Source organism: Gouania willdenowi, chromosome 16 (genome assembly GCF_900634775.1).
Source record: "Gouania willdenowi chromosome 16, fGouWil2.1, whole genome shotgun sequence".
NCBI classification, from domain to species: domain Eukaryota; kingdom Metazoa; phylum Chordata; class Actinopteri; order Blenniiformes; family Gobiesocidae; genus Gouania; species Gouania willdenowi.
Genome location: NC_041059.1, coordinates 33,665,260 through 33,683,606, shown reverse-complemented (window position 1 = coordinate 33,683,606; position 18,347 = coordinate 33,665,260). Strand labels below are relative to the sequence as shown.

Sequence of the window (18,347 nt, the reverse complement as noted above, 5' to 3'; positions counted from 1 at the left end):
CCATGTGATCTTACGCTCCAGCGCTTGCTCCCATCTCATCCAGGCTCCCTGCTGCCGCATTCCCACCATCTGGCTGGCCCGCTTCTCCTCTAGTCCTGCTCGCACCTCCTCGAGGATCAGCGCCCTCCTCTCTCTCTTCTTTGCTTTATTAAAGTGAGTTCTACCACTACCCAGGCCAGCTCTTCCTTGTGCCACTTTGCTCATCAGTACCCTCTGCCGTACCCTAGACTCCGCAACGTCCTGAGCTTTGTAAAATGTAAAATGTGTCGTTGAGGGCAGAATGTGACCTGGATTAAAGATGAGGATGATTGTAGTGAAACTTCATCTTCATCTATGGACACAGGCCTCATGTCAGTGATCATCATGTAGAGGATGATCTCAGTCACAGCTTCTCTCTGTGTTTATCATCATGAAGTCTGTCATTGTTTGATGTTTTCTGATGAAATGAGAAAGATAGTATAGCATTAGTATGTGTTATAGCACAATTTACAACAACTAAATGAATAACTTTTTATTTGCAGGATTAGGTTAAGGCAAGTTAGTACCCCAAAGAACAAAACACACATACACTAACACATCAAGTACCTTAAAAAAATCAAACAAATCTAAGTAGATGTGATAAATTACTTTAACCTCAATCTAAATGTAATTAACCCAGCCTCACTGCATTACAGACCAGACTTTATCTTTAAACTATTACCACCATTGTGTACAAGTTAAGTCTATATATAAAGCACAATTAAATCCTGCTTAAGCTGATGAAACTAAAATTAAAAAAAAACACTCGTGCGAGTGCATGCACATAAACCTACTCAAACACTTGCATGCGCGAGCACACAAACACGCACTCAAACATTCGTGCACACACATACACTGCATCAGGCTAGCTACCAGAGAGGCTAACAATACAATTGGTGCTGTGCTGTTATGATGCGCCTTGTATGTGAGTGACGTCATCAGTATGCGTCCTGTGGTTACAGGAGGTGTTGTGTAAAGATAAATAAACAGAGGCATCCGTCCTGGCGCTCCAAGAGCATAAGTCGTGTGTTCTTGTCTTCCACAGCAAGTTAGAGCCCCTATAACTCGGACGTTACATTGGTGGAAGCGGTAACTGGAGAGTGTGCTGGCTTTGACTGTTTATTTTGTGGACAATTACTGGACTTCCTAGTCGGATTTTTTTCTGGCTAGCAGTGCTTGTGTTAGCCCGGGAAACAGCATGTTTTTGACGTGGAAGCCTGAAACGTTGGACTGTGACATGGATGAGGATTATTCCAAACCTGCTGCTTCATGGGCTGCTGACGTGAGTGGTGTTAAAGTGGAGCTCCCACCGCCATTTTGTGGGGACGACCAGAAGCCATTTAGCACATGGATTAAGTAGTTTAAAGCCGCGATGCACGCCTAGATGGGACGCGCAGGCCGCTGGATTTTTCATGCTAATTTGGTGAATCTTCTGCCAACTAGACTGGATGGAGCAGCTTTTCTGTTGTGGGATAGCTTTCCCCCGGATGTACAGTGTGACTTTGAATGGATGAAAGAGAGATTAAAGTAGGCTTTTGGACAGAAGCAGTTCCTATTATACTTTCAGACGTGTGTATCTGCAAGACCTCGCCAGGTGGATGAAAGTTTGGTGGTTTATGCTGCTGACATCTCCAGGCTTGTGGCAGAGGCATTTCCAAACTATGACAAAGCTGCACTGGATGGTGAGAAATTCAGGCGTTTTCTTGCTGGACTTGATCCTGCTCTTCAAGCTAAATGCCATGAGCAAGAAGTGACTGACATGGAGGAGGCACTGAGCTGGTCACTGTGAGCGGGTCAGGCTGTCCCTGAAAGCAACCGTAACTGCTGCACCTTTTTCTCCATCTCATGTTGCTGTGGTGTCCTCTCTCTATGGTGTTGTGGGCGCCAACTCTGATGCTGCAGAGAAGCTCTTCCATGCTGTGGAATGACTCACATCCAGGATGGACAGCTTACAGATGGAAGTGAGAACCCTGAAGGCACAGCAATGTGAGGATGAGCGTGGTGGTCATAGTCCATCCTTCCGGGGAGACCCACGGACACACAGAGACTAGCGGCCTGTCTGTCACTGTGACTGTGGCAGAGTTGGTTGCAGGTCTGTCGACAGAGATTTCCAGAGGGATGATCAGCCAAGGGGCCGTTCTCCACAACGCAGATATCGGAGTGGATACAGGACCAGCGACTGGTTGCCTCAGGAGCAGATACACCGGGATGCCGCTGCGGGCTTCTTGCCACTACGGATGGAGGATCGAAGCTGTGGAGCACCCCCTCCTTCCAAGACACGCCAGCCGAAATGGGAGGTGAGGTTCTCCTTCTCGGTGCACTCCATCTCTTTCCCCACGCCGGCCGGAGAGGGGAAACTTCCAGTAGCTGGCATTGAGACCCACATACCAGCTTCATCGCCACAGGGTTGACGTGAGGGTTCAACTGCTTTGGCTCCTGACCCAGTGATGGACTCCTGAATGTTATATTTGTAAATAGTGTAAAAAAATGTTTTAAATATATATAGTGTATATTTTTGTATATATGTAGTGTTTATTTTTGTATATATGTAGTGTATATTTTTGTGTATATGTAGTGTATAAAGTTAGTACACATGGCGACTGTATATATATATATATATATACAAGATAAATGTCCATTCACTATGGCTGACATGTATCATGTGACTACCCTGTTCAATCATGCACACTACAAAAATAGGTGTGCCTAAAAGCTGCAACTCATGCCTGATGAAGGGCGGTCAGCCCGAAACGTCACGGTTTTTTGGTGTAAATTAAAACTGAAATTGGGAGCAAGACCAAAGAGCTGTCAAAGGACACCAGAAACAAAATTGTAGACCTGCACCAGGCTGGGAAGACTGAATCTGCAATAGGTAAGCAGCTTGGTGTAAAGAAATCAACTGTGGGAGCAATTATTAGAAAATGGAAGACATACAAGACCACTGATAATCTCACCCCGTGGGGTCAAAATGATCACAAGAACTGTGAGCAAAAATCCCAGAACCACACAGGGGGATCTAGTGAATGACCTGCAGAGAGCTGGGACCAAAGTAACAAAGGCTACCATCAGTAACACACTACGCCACCAGGGACTCGAATCCTGCAGGGCCAGACGTATCCCCCTGCTTAAGCCAGTACATGTCCGGGACCGTCTGAAGTTTGCTAGAGAGAGTTTGGATGATCCAGAAGAGGATTGGGCAAATGTCATATGGTCAGATAAAACCAAAATAGAACTTTTTGGTAAAAACAACTCGTGTTTGGAGGAGAAAGAACACCATACCTATTGTAAAGCATGGGGTGGTAATGTAATGCTTTTGGGCTGTTTCTCTGCAAAGGGACCAGGACGACTGATCTGTGTAAAAGAAAGTATGAATTGGGCCATGTATCGTGAGATTTTGAGTGAAAACCTCCTTCCATCAGCAAGGGCACTGAAGATGAAACGTGGCTGGGTCTTTCAGCACGACAATGATCCCAAACACACCACCCGGGCAACAAAGGAGTGGCTTCGTAAGAAGCATTTCAAGGTTCTGGAGTGGCCTAGCCAGTCTCCAGATCTCAACTCCATAGAAAATCTTTGGAGGGAGTTGAAAGTCCGTGTTGCCCAGCGACAGTTCAGGTTATGCTTACATTTGTATGGACTAATCACCATTATTTTCTATGTCTCACTTTTCAATAATATCCTGGAATGTGCGTGGCATTCGCTCGCAGGCTAAAAAGATTAAGATATTTGATTATGTATCGAGATTAAATGCAGACATTGTCTTCTTTCAAGAAACTCACTTACTTAAATCAGAAGAAAAATCTCTGACAGACTCAAATTTTAGCAAGATATGTAATTCATGTTTCAATTCCAAACAAAGAGGAGTCTGTTCTTTTCAACAAAAGATTACTCTTTAACATAATCAACTCCACCATAGACCCAGAGGGTAGATATATTATTATTATCAAAATGGTAATCTACAATAAATGTTTCACAATTCTAGATCTCTATGCCCCCAATAATGACGACCGAATTATAAGAAAAGAATGGGAGGACTTTCTATTAACAAACAATTCTCTGGAAATGTCACCGTCCTTACTTTGGGAAACCGGCAAGGCTGTCATCAGAGGGAAGATTATATCATACTCTTCTTACAAGAAAAAACAGGAACAGATAGCAGAAATAAAAAAACGATTGAAGAAAAAATTAAGAAACTTACAGATGAATACGCAGCTAACCCGACTTTTATTCAAAAATCTCCAAAATACAAAAATTATTTTGGATATTTAGCAAATCAGCTCAAACACAACAAAGAAAATTCCTTTATAGCGGCAATTTCTGAAAATTCAGGTCAAACTTTAAACTTACCTCAGGACATTAATAAGGTTTTTCATGATTATTATCAAAATCTATACTCATCTAACTTAAACCCTGACCCTGAAGATATTAAAACCTTCCTCAATAACTTAAACCTACCACAGCTCACCATAGATCAGAAAACCACTTTAGACTCACCATTAAGCTTACAAGAATTACAAAATGCTTTGGATAGCATGTCAACAGGCAAAGCACCCGGTCCAGATGGGTTCCCTGCCGAATTCTTAAAACATTTCTGGTCAATGCTGGCTCCGCTTTTTTTCAGAGTAGTAACAGAGATTAAAAATAAAGGTTATGTAGGAGGTCACATGAATACAGCTAACATTAAATTATTACTTAAACCAGACAAAAACCCCATGTTACCCTCAAGTTACCGTCCCATTTCACTTATTAACACAGACCTAAAAATAATTTCCAAAGCACTCACTTCCAGGTTAGAGAAAGTAGTACAGTCAATTATATACCAAGACCAGACAGGATTCATTAAAAATAGACACTCCACAGACAATGTTAGAAGACTGTTTAATTTCATCAACATGGCACAAAACTCTAAAAAGTAAACAATAATCTTGTCACTCGACGCAGAAAAAACATTCGATAGAGTCAACTGGTCATTCCTCCTAGCTGTCTTTGGCAAATTTGGCTTTGGAGAATCATTCATACAATGTATCTCACCCTGTACACTAAACCTAAGGCCTCAGTAACCACAAACAAAATAACATCCCAAAGCTTCACACTGCAGAGGGGAACGAGACAAGGTTGCCCACTCTCACCTTTGCTTTTTGCAATATTTGTTGAACCTCTTGCACCAGCTGTACGTCAGAATACTGTTATTAAAGGAATCCACTCATCCATCTCAGAACACAAAATTAATCTTTATGCGGATGATATTTTACTCTATTTGGAAGAACCCCAATCCTCATTAGAAGAAGTATTAGAAGAAGTATTAGAAGTGAAACTCCTGAAGTTTGCAGACGACACCACCGTCATCGGTCTCATCAGGGATGGAGGTGGAACAGCTGGCTCTCTGGTGCAGTCAGAACCATCTGGAACTGAACCCACTCAAGACTGTGGAGATGACAGTGGACTTCAGGAGAAATCCCCCCCACTCCCCCCTTACCATTCTGAATAGCAAAGTGGCTACCGTGGACTCCTTCAAGTTCCTGGGATCCACAATCTCACAGGACCTGAAGTGGACCTCCCACATAGACACAACCAGGAAAAAGGCACAGCAGAGGATGTACTTCCTGCGTCAGCTGAGGAAGTTCAACCTGCCCCAGGAGCTGCTGATCATGTTCTACACCTCCATCATTCAGTCTGTTCTGTGCACCTCCATCACCGTCTGGTTTGGATCTACAACCAAACTAGACAGACACAGACGACAAAGGATAATCAGGACTGCAGAAAAGATCATTGGTGTTGATCTGCCCTCCATCCAAGACTTATACCTGTCCAGGGTCAGGAAACGGGCAGGTAGCATCACTGCAGACCCCTCACACCCTGCACACAACCTGTTTAAACTCCTCCCCTCCGGCAGACGCTACAGATCACTGTAAGCCAAAACTACCCGCCATAAAAACAGTTTCTTCCCCCAGGCTGTCACTCTGATCAACTCTAAACAGTCATAGAGTGTCAGACCTGTTTCTGTTACTGTGAAATAACCATGGAACTAAACATAACAACCCTGGATCAACCTGTCACTGAGAATGTTCATGGACATAATATTTTCATTTAAATGTTCACCTGCACTACTCATCAATGCACTACTGCACTATTATCTTATTATTATTATTGTATTTTTATTTCATTTCATTATTATTATTATTATTATTATTATTATTATTATTATTATTATTATTATTATTATTATTATTATTATTATTATTATTATCTTGTTATTTTATTTAGTTTGCACATATTAGTCTAACAACTCTTTATATTTATGTTTATACTTCTTTTTTATATATTTTTATTTATTCTAGTTGATTGTTATTATTTAATGTTTACACTATCAGAGAGAGCACAGTTCACCAAGACAAATTCCTTGTGTGTATTCAATACATTACTTGGTCAATAAAGTTGATTCTGATTCTGATTTAAACTAATAAACAGCTTCTCTAAATTATCAGACTATTCCATTAACTGGTCAAAATCATCAATCCTCCCTTTAACAAAAAATTCATGGAACCCAGTAAGCCAAAACCAACAATACCCCTCCCCCACAAATACAATTAAATATCTAGGCTTAAATATATCACCAAACTTAAATGAATTAATTAAACTGCACCTGGATTCGCTGTTGGATAAAGTCACAGATGATCTGCGAAGATGGAACAATCTCCCCATCTCACTCCTTGGCAGAATAGCTTCAGTTAAAATGAAAATCTTACCTAAAATAAACTATTTGTTCTCTATGATGCCACTGAAACCACCAACAAATGCTTCCAAAGATTAGATTCTGCAATTACAAAATTCTATGCTAGGAATAAAAAACCTAAAATAAGTGTTTCAACCCTCCAAAAAAATAAAAGCGAGGGTGGTTTAGAAGCCCCTAACTTTATGCATTATTACTTAGCAAACCAAATATTATACTTAACAGAATGGCAAAAACAAAAAGAATACTTCAACACAAGAAATAGAAATAGAAATAGAACAGCTAGACTGCAAACATATTAAACTCTCTGATCTCCCTTTTATCACTACGACCCTCAAATGTCACAACTGTTTGAAAAACCCACTGATTGCCTCCACCCTGACTGCATGGTGGAAAGCTTTGGACATTACGAATATTTAATTAAAAACTAGCATGTTGTCTCCAATCTGGCACAACCCCGACTTTAGAATTAAAAAAACACTGCTCTATCTGAAGATATGGGAAGAAAGTGGAATCACTCATCTCCAGGACCTCTTTCAAAATAACAAGCTCATGACATATAACAATCTAATCCAAACATTCAATATGAATAAAAGTATTTTTTTTACAGTACTTACAAGTAACAGAAACAATCAAGAAAAACACTTCTGTCGATCCAATTACCTTACAACCTCCAGAACTGGCCATATATATGAAGAAAATCTCAACAAAATCAAAAAAAACTCTCAAAAATATATAGAGCACTCTCGAACATTAACTCTAATCACTTACCAATCGCTAAATGAGAAGCTGAACTTTCAATCTCCACGAACACCAATTTCTGGACAGAAATTTGTTGTAATACTTTTGAGATGACAAAAAACACAAACCTTCAGCTAATTCAATACAAAGTCCTCCACAGATCTCACATTACCCAACAGAAAATGTATCAAATGGGCTTCTCCCCAACAGACATCTGCTCCCAGTGCACCCAGGGAACTATTGATTCTTATTTACATGCCTTATGGCTCTGTTCCCCACGACACTCACCATAGCAAAAAAAACAATATTAGGGAATTGGAAAGATAAAAAAAAGTCCTTAAACATAAACCAATGGCAAAATCTCCTCATCGAATATATTTCCATGGAAAAGATGTCAGCTCTCAGAAAAAATAAAATAACCTGCTTTGAGGAGCGCTGGACTCCTTTTTTAACTGCATTTAATCTTGATTTCTTAGCCTAATGATCTAGCCTGCAAGCGAACTGCCAGCACCACTCTTTACTAACACCAACGCCTTGGGGTTGGGGAGTTGGGGGCGGTGGCGGAGTGCGCCGGCTCCTCGGCTTCTAGGTGCTTTCTCGGGTGTGTGTGTGGGGGGCGGTGGCTGCCTCTCGGCTTGGTGTCTTGGGGGCGTCTGGAGGGCTGCTCGGCCGGGGAGGGGGCTTGCCTGGGTTGGGTTTACAGTGGCAGTATCTTGCACATACATTGGTCTACGATGCACTAGCATGCCTTGGACTGTGGGATAAAACTTGTAGTGGGCTTAACTTTAGACACGTTGATCCCAAATACCTGTTTCAGGTATTACCACTCACTCCTTCCCTCTGCCCACAGCCACCACCATTATAGTTAAGCCTCACGCCAACAACTTCACATCTCACTCTCACTTTACAGTAATCAACTCTTCCCCACCCTTCCATTTCTCTTCCTTGAATCGCACTTCTTGTAGTGTTGACCTTTGACAGCATGTGCAGACAAAAAAAAAAAAAAACTACAACACTTGGTTGACAGTGTGTGTGAATCTGAGCAAAGGTGACTTATGTTTGTCTAAAAAATAAATGCACACACCGGTCGATCCACAAACGTACTTTATACAATTCATGAGCACAATTGAAGATTTACACATGATCCTTCATGATAAATACACACACATACATGGTAAAACACGTGTAAATTGTGGATATATTTGTGCATCTGTAAAACACGTGAAAACTGTGGATGTATTTGTAAATATTTTTTAGACAAATCCCCATACAATGGATGGGGCTTTTGTAGCTTGTGTTGATTAAAGCTGCTTTATAAAACACCACCATAGAAAATCACACTATTTTTACTAAATAGTTTCTTTGTGCAATACCTCTGTGACCTGGGTCGGCACTGGTCGGAATCATTGATAGTTGATAGTTGATTTTGGAGAGGATTATCATCTTAACTGTTGCTATTCAGCCTAAGGTGGATAGTGGGAGGTTTATCCATCGTTTGAGATCATCATTTGTTGTTTTGAAGAATGCAGCTTGATTTGCTCTGACAGCCTGGTGGAGATGTGGATGCCTAAAGGGGTAATGTGACCTGTGCATAGGGAGATAGGTGTTGTATGGGATGCCACATCCAGACTGTTGACGTTTAATGGGAGTATGGACAATTTGTTCTAGTTGATAGAGTAGTCAGATATATGGGAAAATTATCTTATAACTTTGATAACTTACTGTAGTGATGGTTGTGGATTATGAATGAAAATTAATATATCATCTGCATAGAGACTAATTTTATGGTGCATGTTGGGGGTTTGGATTCCAGTTATGTGGACGTTCTGATGGATAACTGCTGCTAAGGTTTCTATGAGTATGATAAACAGAGAGGGGGAGAGTGGGCACCCTTGCCTGGTCCCCCAGTGCAAAGTGAAGTTTTGTGCCAAATCTTTGGAGGGTGTTAATGAGAAAGGACCAGCTTACTCTGTCAAAAGCTTTTTCTGCAACTAAGGTGGCTATGATTGATTTACGATGATGTGTGGCTGAGTAATGTACTAAATTGGACAATCTACATATGTTCTTGGATGAGTTCCTTTAATGAATGCGGTTTGGTCAGAATTAATTATGAATGGAATAACTTTTTCTATTTTATGAGAGCTTTTTTTCTCTGTTCGAGATGTTGGAATTCCTCTTTCTTTTGATTAACATAACTTTGCCACTTACTTAAAGGTTGGATCGCATCCAACGGTGTTTACCTCCTGAATTCAATGGAAGCCCTGAAAACTGGACATTTATGAGCAACATTACGTTACAGGACAAGGCAGAAAATACTGACTAATTGGGATACTTTGTACACAAACCAAAAGAGAATATACAACTGCACTATTCATAGCTGAGGGCTTGACAGCACAACATGTGTTCCTGTAAGTTGTTTAGAATATAAATGAGAGCTGGTGTAGCTGTGGGCACATCACTGTTAAAAAGCAGTGCCACACAGCAGATGTGCAGCTACTGGCAGTCAGTATGAGGCCATAATAACTGCTGAGGGAGTTGTCACAAGTCATCATAACGCCTGTGTACATCCCTGCCAGGACGTGAGAGCGTTTACACAGTTTCACAGTCATTCATCAGATCCCATTCTATCCTCCTCAACTTTGAGGATTTATAATAATAATACGGCACTTCCAATAAAAATAACTTACCAAGCCTGGCCTAACACAAGATGTAGGCCAATAATTGCAAGAACGGCTTTGGCCTGCAATGGACTGGCGCCCTGTCCAGGGTGTACCCCTGCCTTACACCCATTGAGAGCTAGAGATAGGCACTAGCAGACACCCCAAACCTGAAAACAGAAACAAGTGTCAGAAAATTGATGGATGGATGGGTGGCTTTGGCCTATTGTGGAATGGAGTGTCTTTGGGGCAAATAGGACTAAGGTACAGGATATTTTTAACACTGTAAAAATTAAAGCACATTTCACCCATCTTGCAACAGACCAGTACATTTCCTCAGCAGGTTCTTTCTGCACTAAGCAGCGATAAAATGAGTCCTTCTTCAAAATCTAACAGGGAAAAATGTCGAGCTGTTGAAACGTATGCAAGATAAAGTGAGTGAAATCAACGCAGATCAGAAAGTGGTATTTTTGCATTGTATTTTATATCAGCATGTGTTGTGCAAGTCAGTGCTTAAAATTGACCATGTGATTAATGTTGTAAATAAAATAGTGGACTTCATCAGGGCACGAGCTTTGAATCACAGGCAGTTTGTTGCACTTTTAGAGGAACACGAGACTGAACATGGTGACATTAGCTATCACACAGCTATCTGATGGCTCAGCCTCGGCAAAGTCCTAAAAAGAGTCTGGGAACTGAAAGCAGAGATCTAAGAGTTTTGTGAGAAGAAAGGCAAAGACATCCCAGAGCTCTCAGATGAGAAATGAATGACAGATTTTGCATTTGCTGTTGACGTGACTGCACTGAACCCCAAACTGCAAAGCAAGGGCTTTTTCGTCCATGAAATGCACAACCTGGTGAAGGCTTTCATGGCCAAGTTACAGTTTCTTTCAAGGCAACTGGAGAGCAACAATTTCACTGACATGCAAACCCTGAAGGAAGTCACACCATCAGATGATCACCTCCGCAGGTACTCATCTATGTTAGGAGTACTGCATGGTGAGTTTTTGAGGCGATTTGAAGATCTCAGAACAACAGAACACAAATGTCATCAGGGGATCATACGCACGAAGCAGTGCCTGCGTGAGCTGGACTGGTGACCGAAGATTGATTCATGTACAGGCTTGCATAGCTTCTCGTGTTCTTTGCCAGTCTAATGATAAAACAGCCTGTACTCACCCTGCACCTCTCCAACCTGTCCCGCTTCCAGATAAACCGTGGAAAAAGCTTGGCCTTGATATTGTTGGACCCTTTGATACAGCTGCTCCCCCCTGCAGGTTTGCTATCACACTGACAGACTATTATTCCAAGTGGCCTGTATTAGCTTTTTCACACACTGCCACTGCTGATGACGTTATTCGCTTCCTCACTTCCTTCTTCAGTTGTCATGGTAATCCCGAGACCATTGTCATTGTTACTGATAATGGTCCACAGTTCACGTCTGCATCTTTTGCTTCATTACTGCACAACAGTGGGATATTACACAACAGAACTTCAATCTACTACACTTTAAAATATAATCAGTTGACTTTACTAGAAAAAAATATGCAAACTTGCTGCCTTAAAAAAAGTAATTTATGTGGACGTAAATGAATTAGATTTGATTAACTTAATTTTTGTGAGTTTGAAGCACTTAAATTAACCTAAATAATTGAATTACAGTAACTTGTTTATTTTAAGTTTGCAGTACTCAAATTATCTTAATTACATTAGATTACAATAATTTATTTGTTGTGAGCTCTCAGTATTCAAGTGATAGCTTAGATCTCTTTATTTTTTCATCATATTCGGTTCAATTTAATTTTCTTGACTTAAAACAATTCTACAATAGAATAGAGCAGGATATAACAACACATTAACAGTAATGACCCCCAAAAAACTCAATGGATTAACATTGGAATTAAAATGTATTTTAAAATGCTCAACAATGCATTTAGGACACATTGGCACTTGACAGGCTGAAGACTGTTCTGTTAAAGGAATCCTCCACTGTTTTTACAAATGTGGCCTAAAACCTTTGAAATGTCCTTACTGATGTTTTGGAGCAACCCAAAGCTGCAGAAGTTGTTATTTTGACTAAAAAGCTGCTAAATGATACTTAATAATTCACTTCAATAGAACACAATGGGCTAACCGGGGCTAACCACATCATCAATCACGTGATTTCAAGATGGCGGCGCACAGGTAGTAAAATGATAAAGTAGTCCCATTTTTAAAAGTTAATAAAACAAATATGGTCAAAATAATGTGTTTTGTTAGACATAGATCTACTAATAAGGACATTTCAAAGGTTTTAGGCCACATTTTTTAAAACAGTGGAAGATCCTTTTAATGTTCGGTATGAAGTGAGCAATCAGCATTTTGATTACAAACATACTTAACATTCCATTCTAAATTGTACATTTTAGAATGATCAGTTTGTACAGTAATTTAAGAAAACAACTATTTATCAGCAGAACAAGTCAGTTTTGAGTATGTATTACATATTTTGAATTAAACATTAGCAATTGAATTAAAAACTGTTACTGACCTGGTAACATGTTCTAGTTTTGGAGAAAAAAAACCGTTAAAGAAATAAATCTCAGAGAATCTTTATAAAATAATTGTTTTTACCTAAATAGCTTAGGGTTATGTTTGGTGTCTATACTTCTTGAGTAAAGCACATTAACAAAAAAAAAATGCTGTTCTTCCTTCCTTCAAAATAAAAACATGAGCTTGAGCTCTGGTAAAACTAACGGGTCAGATTTCTCTGATAATAGTGATCAAGACTGGAACCACAATCAACACTGGTTTCATCATTTGCGCAACATGGATAAAATTATAACTATTTTTTCAAATACTACAAATACATTATTCAACATTATACCTAGAACAGTAAACAATTAAAATTAGAAATTTTGAATAGAAATATTCTTACTAAATCTTTGAGTTTTTGAGTTCAGTTGATAGTTTTTCAGACCAAGCAGTTTTGGAGGGAGGGTTTTGTTTCCCAATCTAAGCACGACTGCTTGAATAAACTTGAGTGTGTTTGTCTTGCATTTTGGGTAATCTCAGTGAAGGGTATATATTTTTTTTTTTTTTTTTTTTTGTATATAAGCCCAAATATGAGGCAGCCTGCCTGGGGAAAGTCTGGGCTGGAGCTGCACTGCATTCAGACCCTGCTGCTGAGCATCTTTGTTGACAACAGTCAGCACCGCAACTTCCTCTTCTTTCGCTGTATCCTGCAAAAGAAGCACACAACTATCTTTTGAATCTGGCCTTCTTTTGGGGTAAAAAAAATCCCCTGGTGCAACCCCAAATTAACTCACATTGTATTTTAATTCTGTAGACTGAAGGTTGTTCAGAGTGAGAAATGAGAATTTACATCCTTATTTCAGCGTTCTTTTTTTTCACAATGTTTTTTCAAAACCTTTCCAAAATATACGCAATGTACACACAAGGCCTATTAAAATAGGCTGTATTTCCAAAATACTTAAACTATTCCATGACTTTCAAGACTGGAAAATATTTTTTTTTAAATTCAGTAACTTTTCCATGAATTTGATAACCGTGGAGTGGGAACCCTGTTAGATTCTCATCATTTATGAGTGAGAACAGAATCCACCTGATTCTGATCAACTGAAAATAATTATATTTTAAATATAGTAAATATGATTCGACAATACATTGAATATGTTTCTTCTTTCAATATGTTACTTACATAGAAAGTTTTGTAGACTTCACTGGAGTCATCACAGAGTAGAATAGGAAGGTCTTTGAGGACAACGGAGCAAAGTGCTGTCACATCTGGTGACTAAAAATACACAGGACAGACGAATTAAGAACTTTGTAGCATTTTGAGGGGTGGGGGGAATATGTGTTGATATACTGTTCTATATTTACTCTAATAGCGCAGGCTTATATTAGAGACAGGGCTTTAATTTTGTTAGTATAATTGGTATTATTTAAATATCTCATTTTACACATCCCGCCTTCCCCGTAAACATTTTATTGTGTTAATACAAGCTCAACATTTTAATTAAATCTCAAATGAAATGCCCCGGCTCATACATTAAGCAGAAAAATCTCTCACTTGAAATGTACAAACAACCATATTGTTAGGCTTGGGCGGTAATACCGTATACCGCGGTGTCATCAAAATGCAATGGTATCAGTGTCAATACCGTCATTTAAAAAAATAAAACATTAAAGAAATAAACATTCAAAAATAAAAAATGCAATGCAGTTCTATTTGCCAAGTCACCAAACTTTCTGAACGTCACACAGGCAAAAGGTCGGCCGCCTATTGGACAGAAAACTTAAGCCTCCATAGACGAAAACAACACTTTTGTCAGAAAAATGCATTTACTAAAGGAAATATGCAAAAAAAAAAACAGAAACGTGATTCATAATCATTAAAACACAATAATTGTGGAAATGTTTGTCGTTATCATTACATATATGACGGAGGAGCGCTGGGTGTGTTACTAACAGTAGGGTTAGGCGATTTTGCCTAAAAAAAATCTCTGATTTCTTCTCAAACTCAGATTTGAGTCTGAGCCTTACGTCATAATTTTTTATTGGTCACGGTAAAACTGTATACCGCAGTAAAATCGGGATGATGTTTGACGGTATCAAAATTTGGATACCGCCCAAGCCTACATATTGTTGTTCTTTTTTGTTACTAAGAATGACAGACTGAGAGTTACATAAAAACCTGTTGGATGAGTAGTCCACAACTGGTATAGGTGGCTTGAAAGGATTTTAAAAAGCAGATTTAAATTGTTGAAGTGATTAAGTCAGTGTAATCATGGGTACATAGCACTGATACGGTCACCAAAAGAGTACATCTGTCTTGCTTGCTCTGCATAGCAGCATGCATCAGCAACAAAGCAAAGAACTAGGCAGTGTGACTGGTATGTGACACAGGCCTATGGTGCATTGCCACCACCAATTATGATGTAGTGTAAATTACTTAAAACTTGAAAAAACACAACACGGCCCTTACCGTCCAGTTCATGTGCTGCATCAAGTCTGTCAGTTTTTGTCCTGTAGTTCCTTTTTTGGACTTGAAAAAAGATCAATGAAGCGTGGGGTGTGTTGGTCTAGGGCTTTATAGAAGTCACCTTCAAGATTCTTACTCGCGATGCAATTAAACTGCAATTAAAACCTGAAAAATGGAGAGGGGAGGGAGGGAGAGGGATAGCAACATTAAGCTGACCATCAATCCATTTATACTGTAACAAATTTAAGAACTTAATTTATGAAACTATGATGAATAATACATCACTACTATATTATTACACAAATAACATTACTACACATAATGCTATTGAAATCATTTTACTGCAAGTTATTTTTTCATGAAGATGATGTGTGTTTGTTTTGCCCTGGAGGTTAATAAATAGTTTAATTTGTTTCTTAAAAAGAGTTGATTATAATTGTTGTCTTCCAGTGTTTGTTTGTAATGTTCAAAGCATAAAAGCACATTAATATTACCCACAGGTGTATTTTATTTTGAAAGAGCTTGTAAGAGTTGCAAGGTACCATGGGTAATAAACCTGCCATGCAGCTAGCATCAGTGTGCAGTGTAATGGTGGATAGATGATAACATGCAGCTACATCTTCTTGGTTTAAAGTTCTTCTACACTTCAGAAAGCAATGGCTGTGAGTATATACTTTGTTTAAGAGCTAAAGTAACCTGATTGTATAACTTTTAGATACTTTATGTGTGTTTAAAGAGTTCGTTTTTGTGGCTTGAAAATACTGCTATTGGATTGTATTGCCATGTAAAAAAAAATGCCATCTTGTGGTACATAGTGGAACAGCAGAAATATTATTGTTACTTTGTCCATCTTGTGAGCAAGTCTACATGACGATGCATTTGTTCAATGGTTTAGTAGTGATTTAAATGTTTATATTTTTGCAAGAAGACCAAGTGGTTAATTGTGTACATTTTATTTTGTTTTTTGCTTTATTGCAGTTTCACTCGTAATTGCATGAGTTTTCATGTCACAAGATTTTGTGAATAAAAGGAGCAAGACGCTCTGAACCTGGCTCGTAAATTCAAGTTTGGCTTGCTGTTTATCTGCGTTAACATACTGGGCGTATACAACACGTAGTGAGAACAGTACAGTGTTGATATTCCAAAAGACTTCTGTCCTCACAGCTTGATATGTTCAGACTGACATTTGATCTGCTGGAAACTTTATGAGGGAAGGCAGGCTGACATGAAGTAGCTTACCTGTCTCTCAGTGAAGAGTGATGACCATCGTTCAACCATTCTCTGCACATCAGGTTCCTGTGTCACTATCTCCCTTCTGCACAGTGGGAATGTTTGCTCCATCATTTGTGAGACTTGAGTGCCATTGGGTATTTTTTTTCTTCATTTCCTCTACGACATATTCAGATATGCAGATTTTCATCATTTCTATCATTCAGCTGAATTTAATTTACTTCTATTAATAACAGAGGTTAGTGATACAAATTCAATGATAGAATAAAGCAGCATGTATTGTGGGAATCACAATTCTAGACAGTGAGGCTGCTCAGTTATAGAAAAAACAATAATCACGATATTCTAGTCATAATTGAAATCATGATTATTCAAACAATTATTTGTTAGGCAAAACATAATTTTTTTTTTGTCCAAAACAATGTAAAATATATTCTTTCAAAGTAAATAAAATCCTTCAAACGTTAAAATCAAGAATGTTCACTTTTGCACAAAACAAAAACACATTGCACGTGATGTCCTATATCAAATAACTCAAAGTTAGTATTAATAACTGTTTTTACTCATGTGTGCCACACTTTATTCTTTGTAGATGTCCCAAAATCGTCAAAGTTTGTTTTATTCAGCAAATTAAAAATATGTATATTTTCAAAATAATAATTGTTTTTTTCTCGATTATGTTACAGTATTTTTGTAATCGTTGAGCACAATACTTAAAATTGTGATCAAATTTCGATTAATTGCACAGCCCTACTAGAAATATTGCTGAACAGATGATTGATTTCAGACAGCTCCACATATACAGCCAGGCCTAGACTCTCGACTGTTAGACTATGATTATAGTGGTGAAATAACAGTGGGCATGTGATCCACTCCTCTGATTGTTGTCGATTAATGCATTTCAAATAGCTTCAAATTATCAGTGCAGGTTGATCAAACGTGGAAGCAGTATATACGAAGAAAATCACATGCAAGTGGAGATGACATACGTGCGCAGAGCAGCAGTGAACATCTAATTAAGTCATGTACTTGACCAAATAAGCCAATACTGAAGAGAAAGAAATAAGTTTGCACATTTGAGCTCCATTTTCGTGTGCATTTATGCTTCTCCACATGCATACAGACTTATTTCCTTTTCTCCCACACGGTGATATTTTATTTTGATTTAATTCACAGTCCTCCCTGGCTCACAGTACTATACAACCAAAAGACAGACAACTCGAGGGTTAACAAAAGAGTAAAATATGTACTTACCAAATCAGTGTGCTAAACTCAAGTAATCCCACAACGCCGACAATAATTGCAAAAGGTGCTGAAAAGAACACTGTCTGAGCATCCATAAATAGACCACGTGCATGTGTGGGAATGTAATGGGTACAATAAATACATTTCTCTAATTTGACTTAACTAGGATACATCAAGTTAAGCAAGTTCTCCAACTCCAAATTACTACTTACTTATTTAAAACTAGTGTTCATAACAAGTTGATGAAAACTGAGTTTGGTTCACTTATTATATTTAATTAATTTGAATGTTAGCATTTACAGTGTATCTAGCTGCTAATGGAGCTGTGAAGAGATTTCATCGCTCACTCAGGAGTTACATACAGACTGCCATCCAACAATCACAACCATGGCAGGAAACTGTTATGAACTGGCTACAAGTCTACCTAACAACACCACATGTGACATACTCTACATCACCATATGAACTTCTATATGGTAGGAAAATGTGTACCGAACTAGATATTCTTCCCCTTCCATCTGCTGTGCCATCACAAGATGCATCTGTTTATCGAGGAGTTAAGATAAAACAAACCAAAATGCAGCGCTACACTGATGCTAAACGTGGAGCACGTACACCTTCTTTCTGCCCAGGGGAGAGTGTGAGGATAAGGAAACCATACCATGTACCTAAAGTACACCCCAGATTTACTGCCCCAGTAACTGTGAGGAAGAGGGTTGGACCAAACTCTTAACTTCTTAAT

The 18,347-nt window shown here is 38.8% G+C and overlaps 1 long non-coding RNA gene across 1 annotated transcript; it reads right to left on the bottom strand.

The window, feature by feature from the left end:
* Nucleotides 1-252: 252 nt before the first annotated feature.
* LOC114478308 (uncharacterized) lies at nt 253-11,457 on the bottom strand. The gene is made up of 3 exons (XR_003675836.1): nt 11,326-11,457; nt 10,177-10,316; nt 253-436 (listed from the first exon to the last, which is right to left on the bottom strand). It is a non-coding gene; the product is annotated as an uncharacterized LOC114478308 (long non-coding RNA).
* Nucleotides 11,458-18,347: the final 6,890 nt, after the last annotated feature.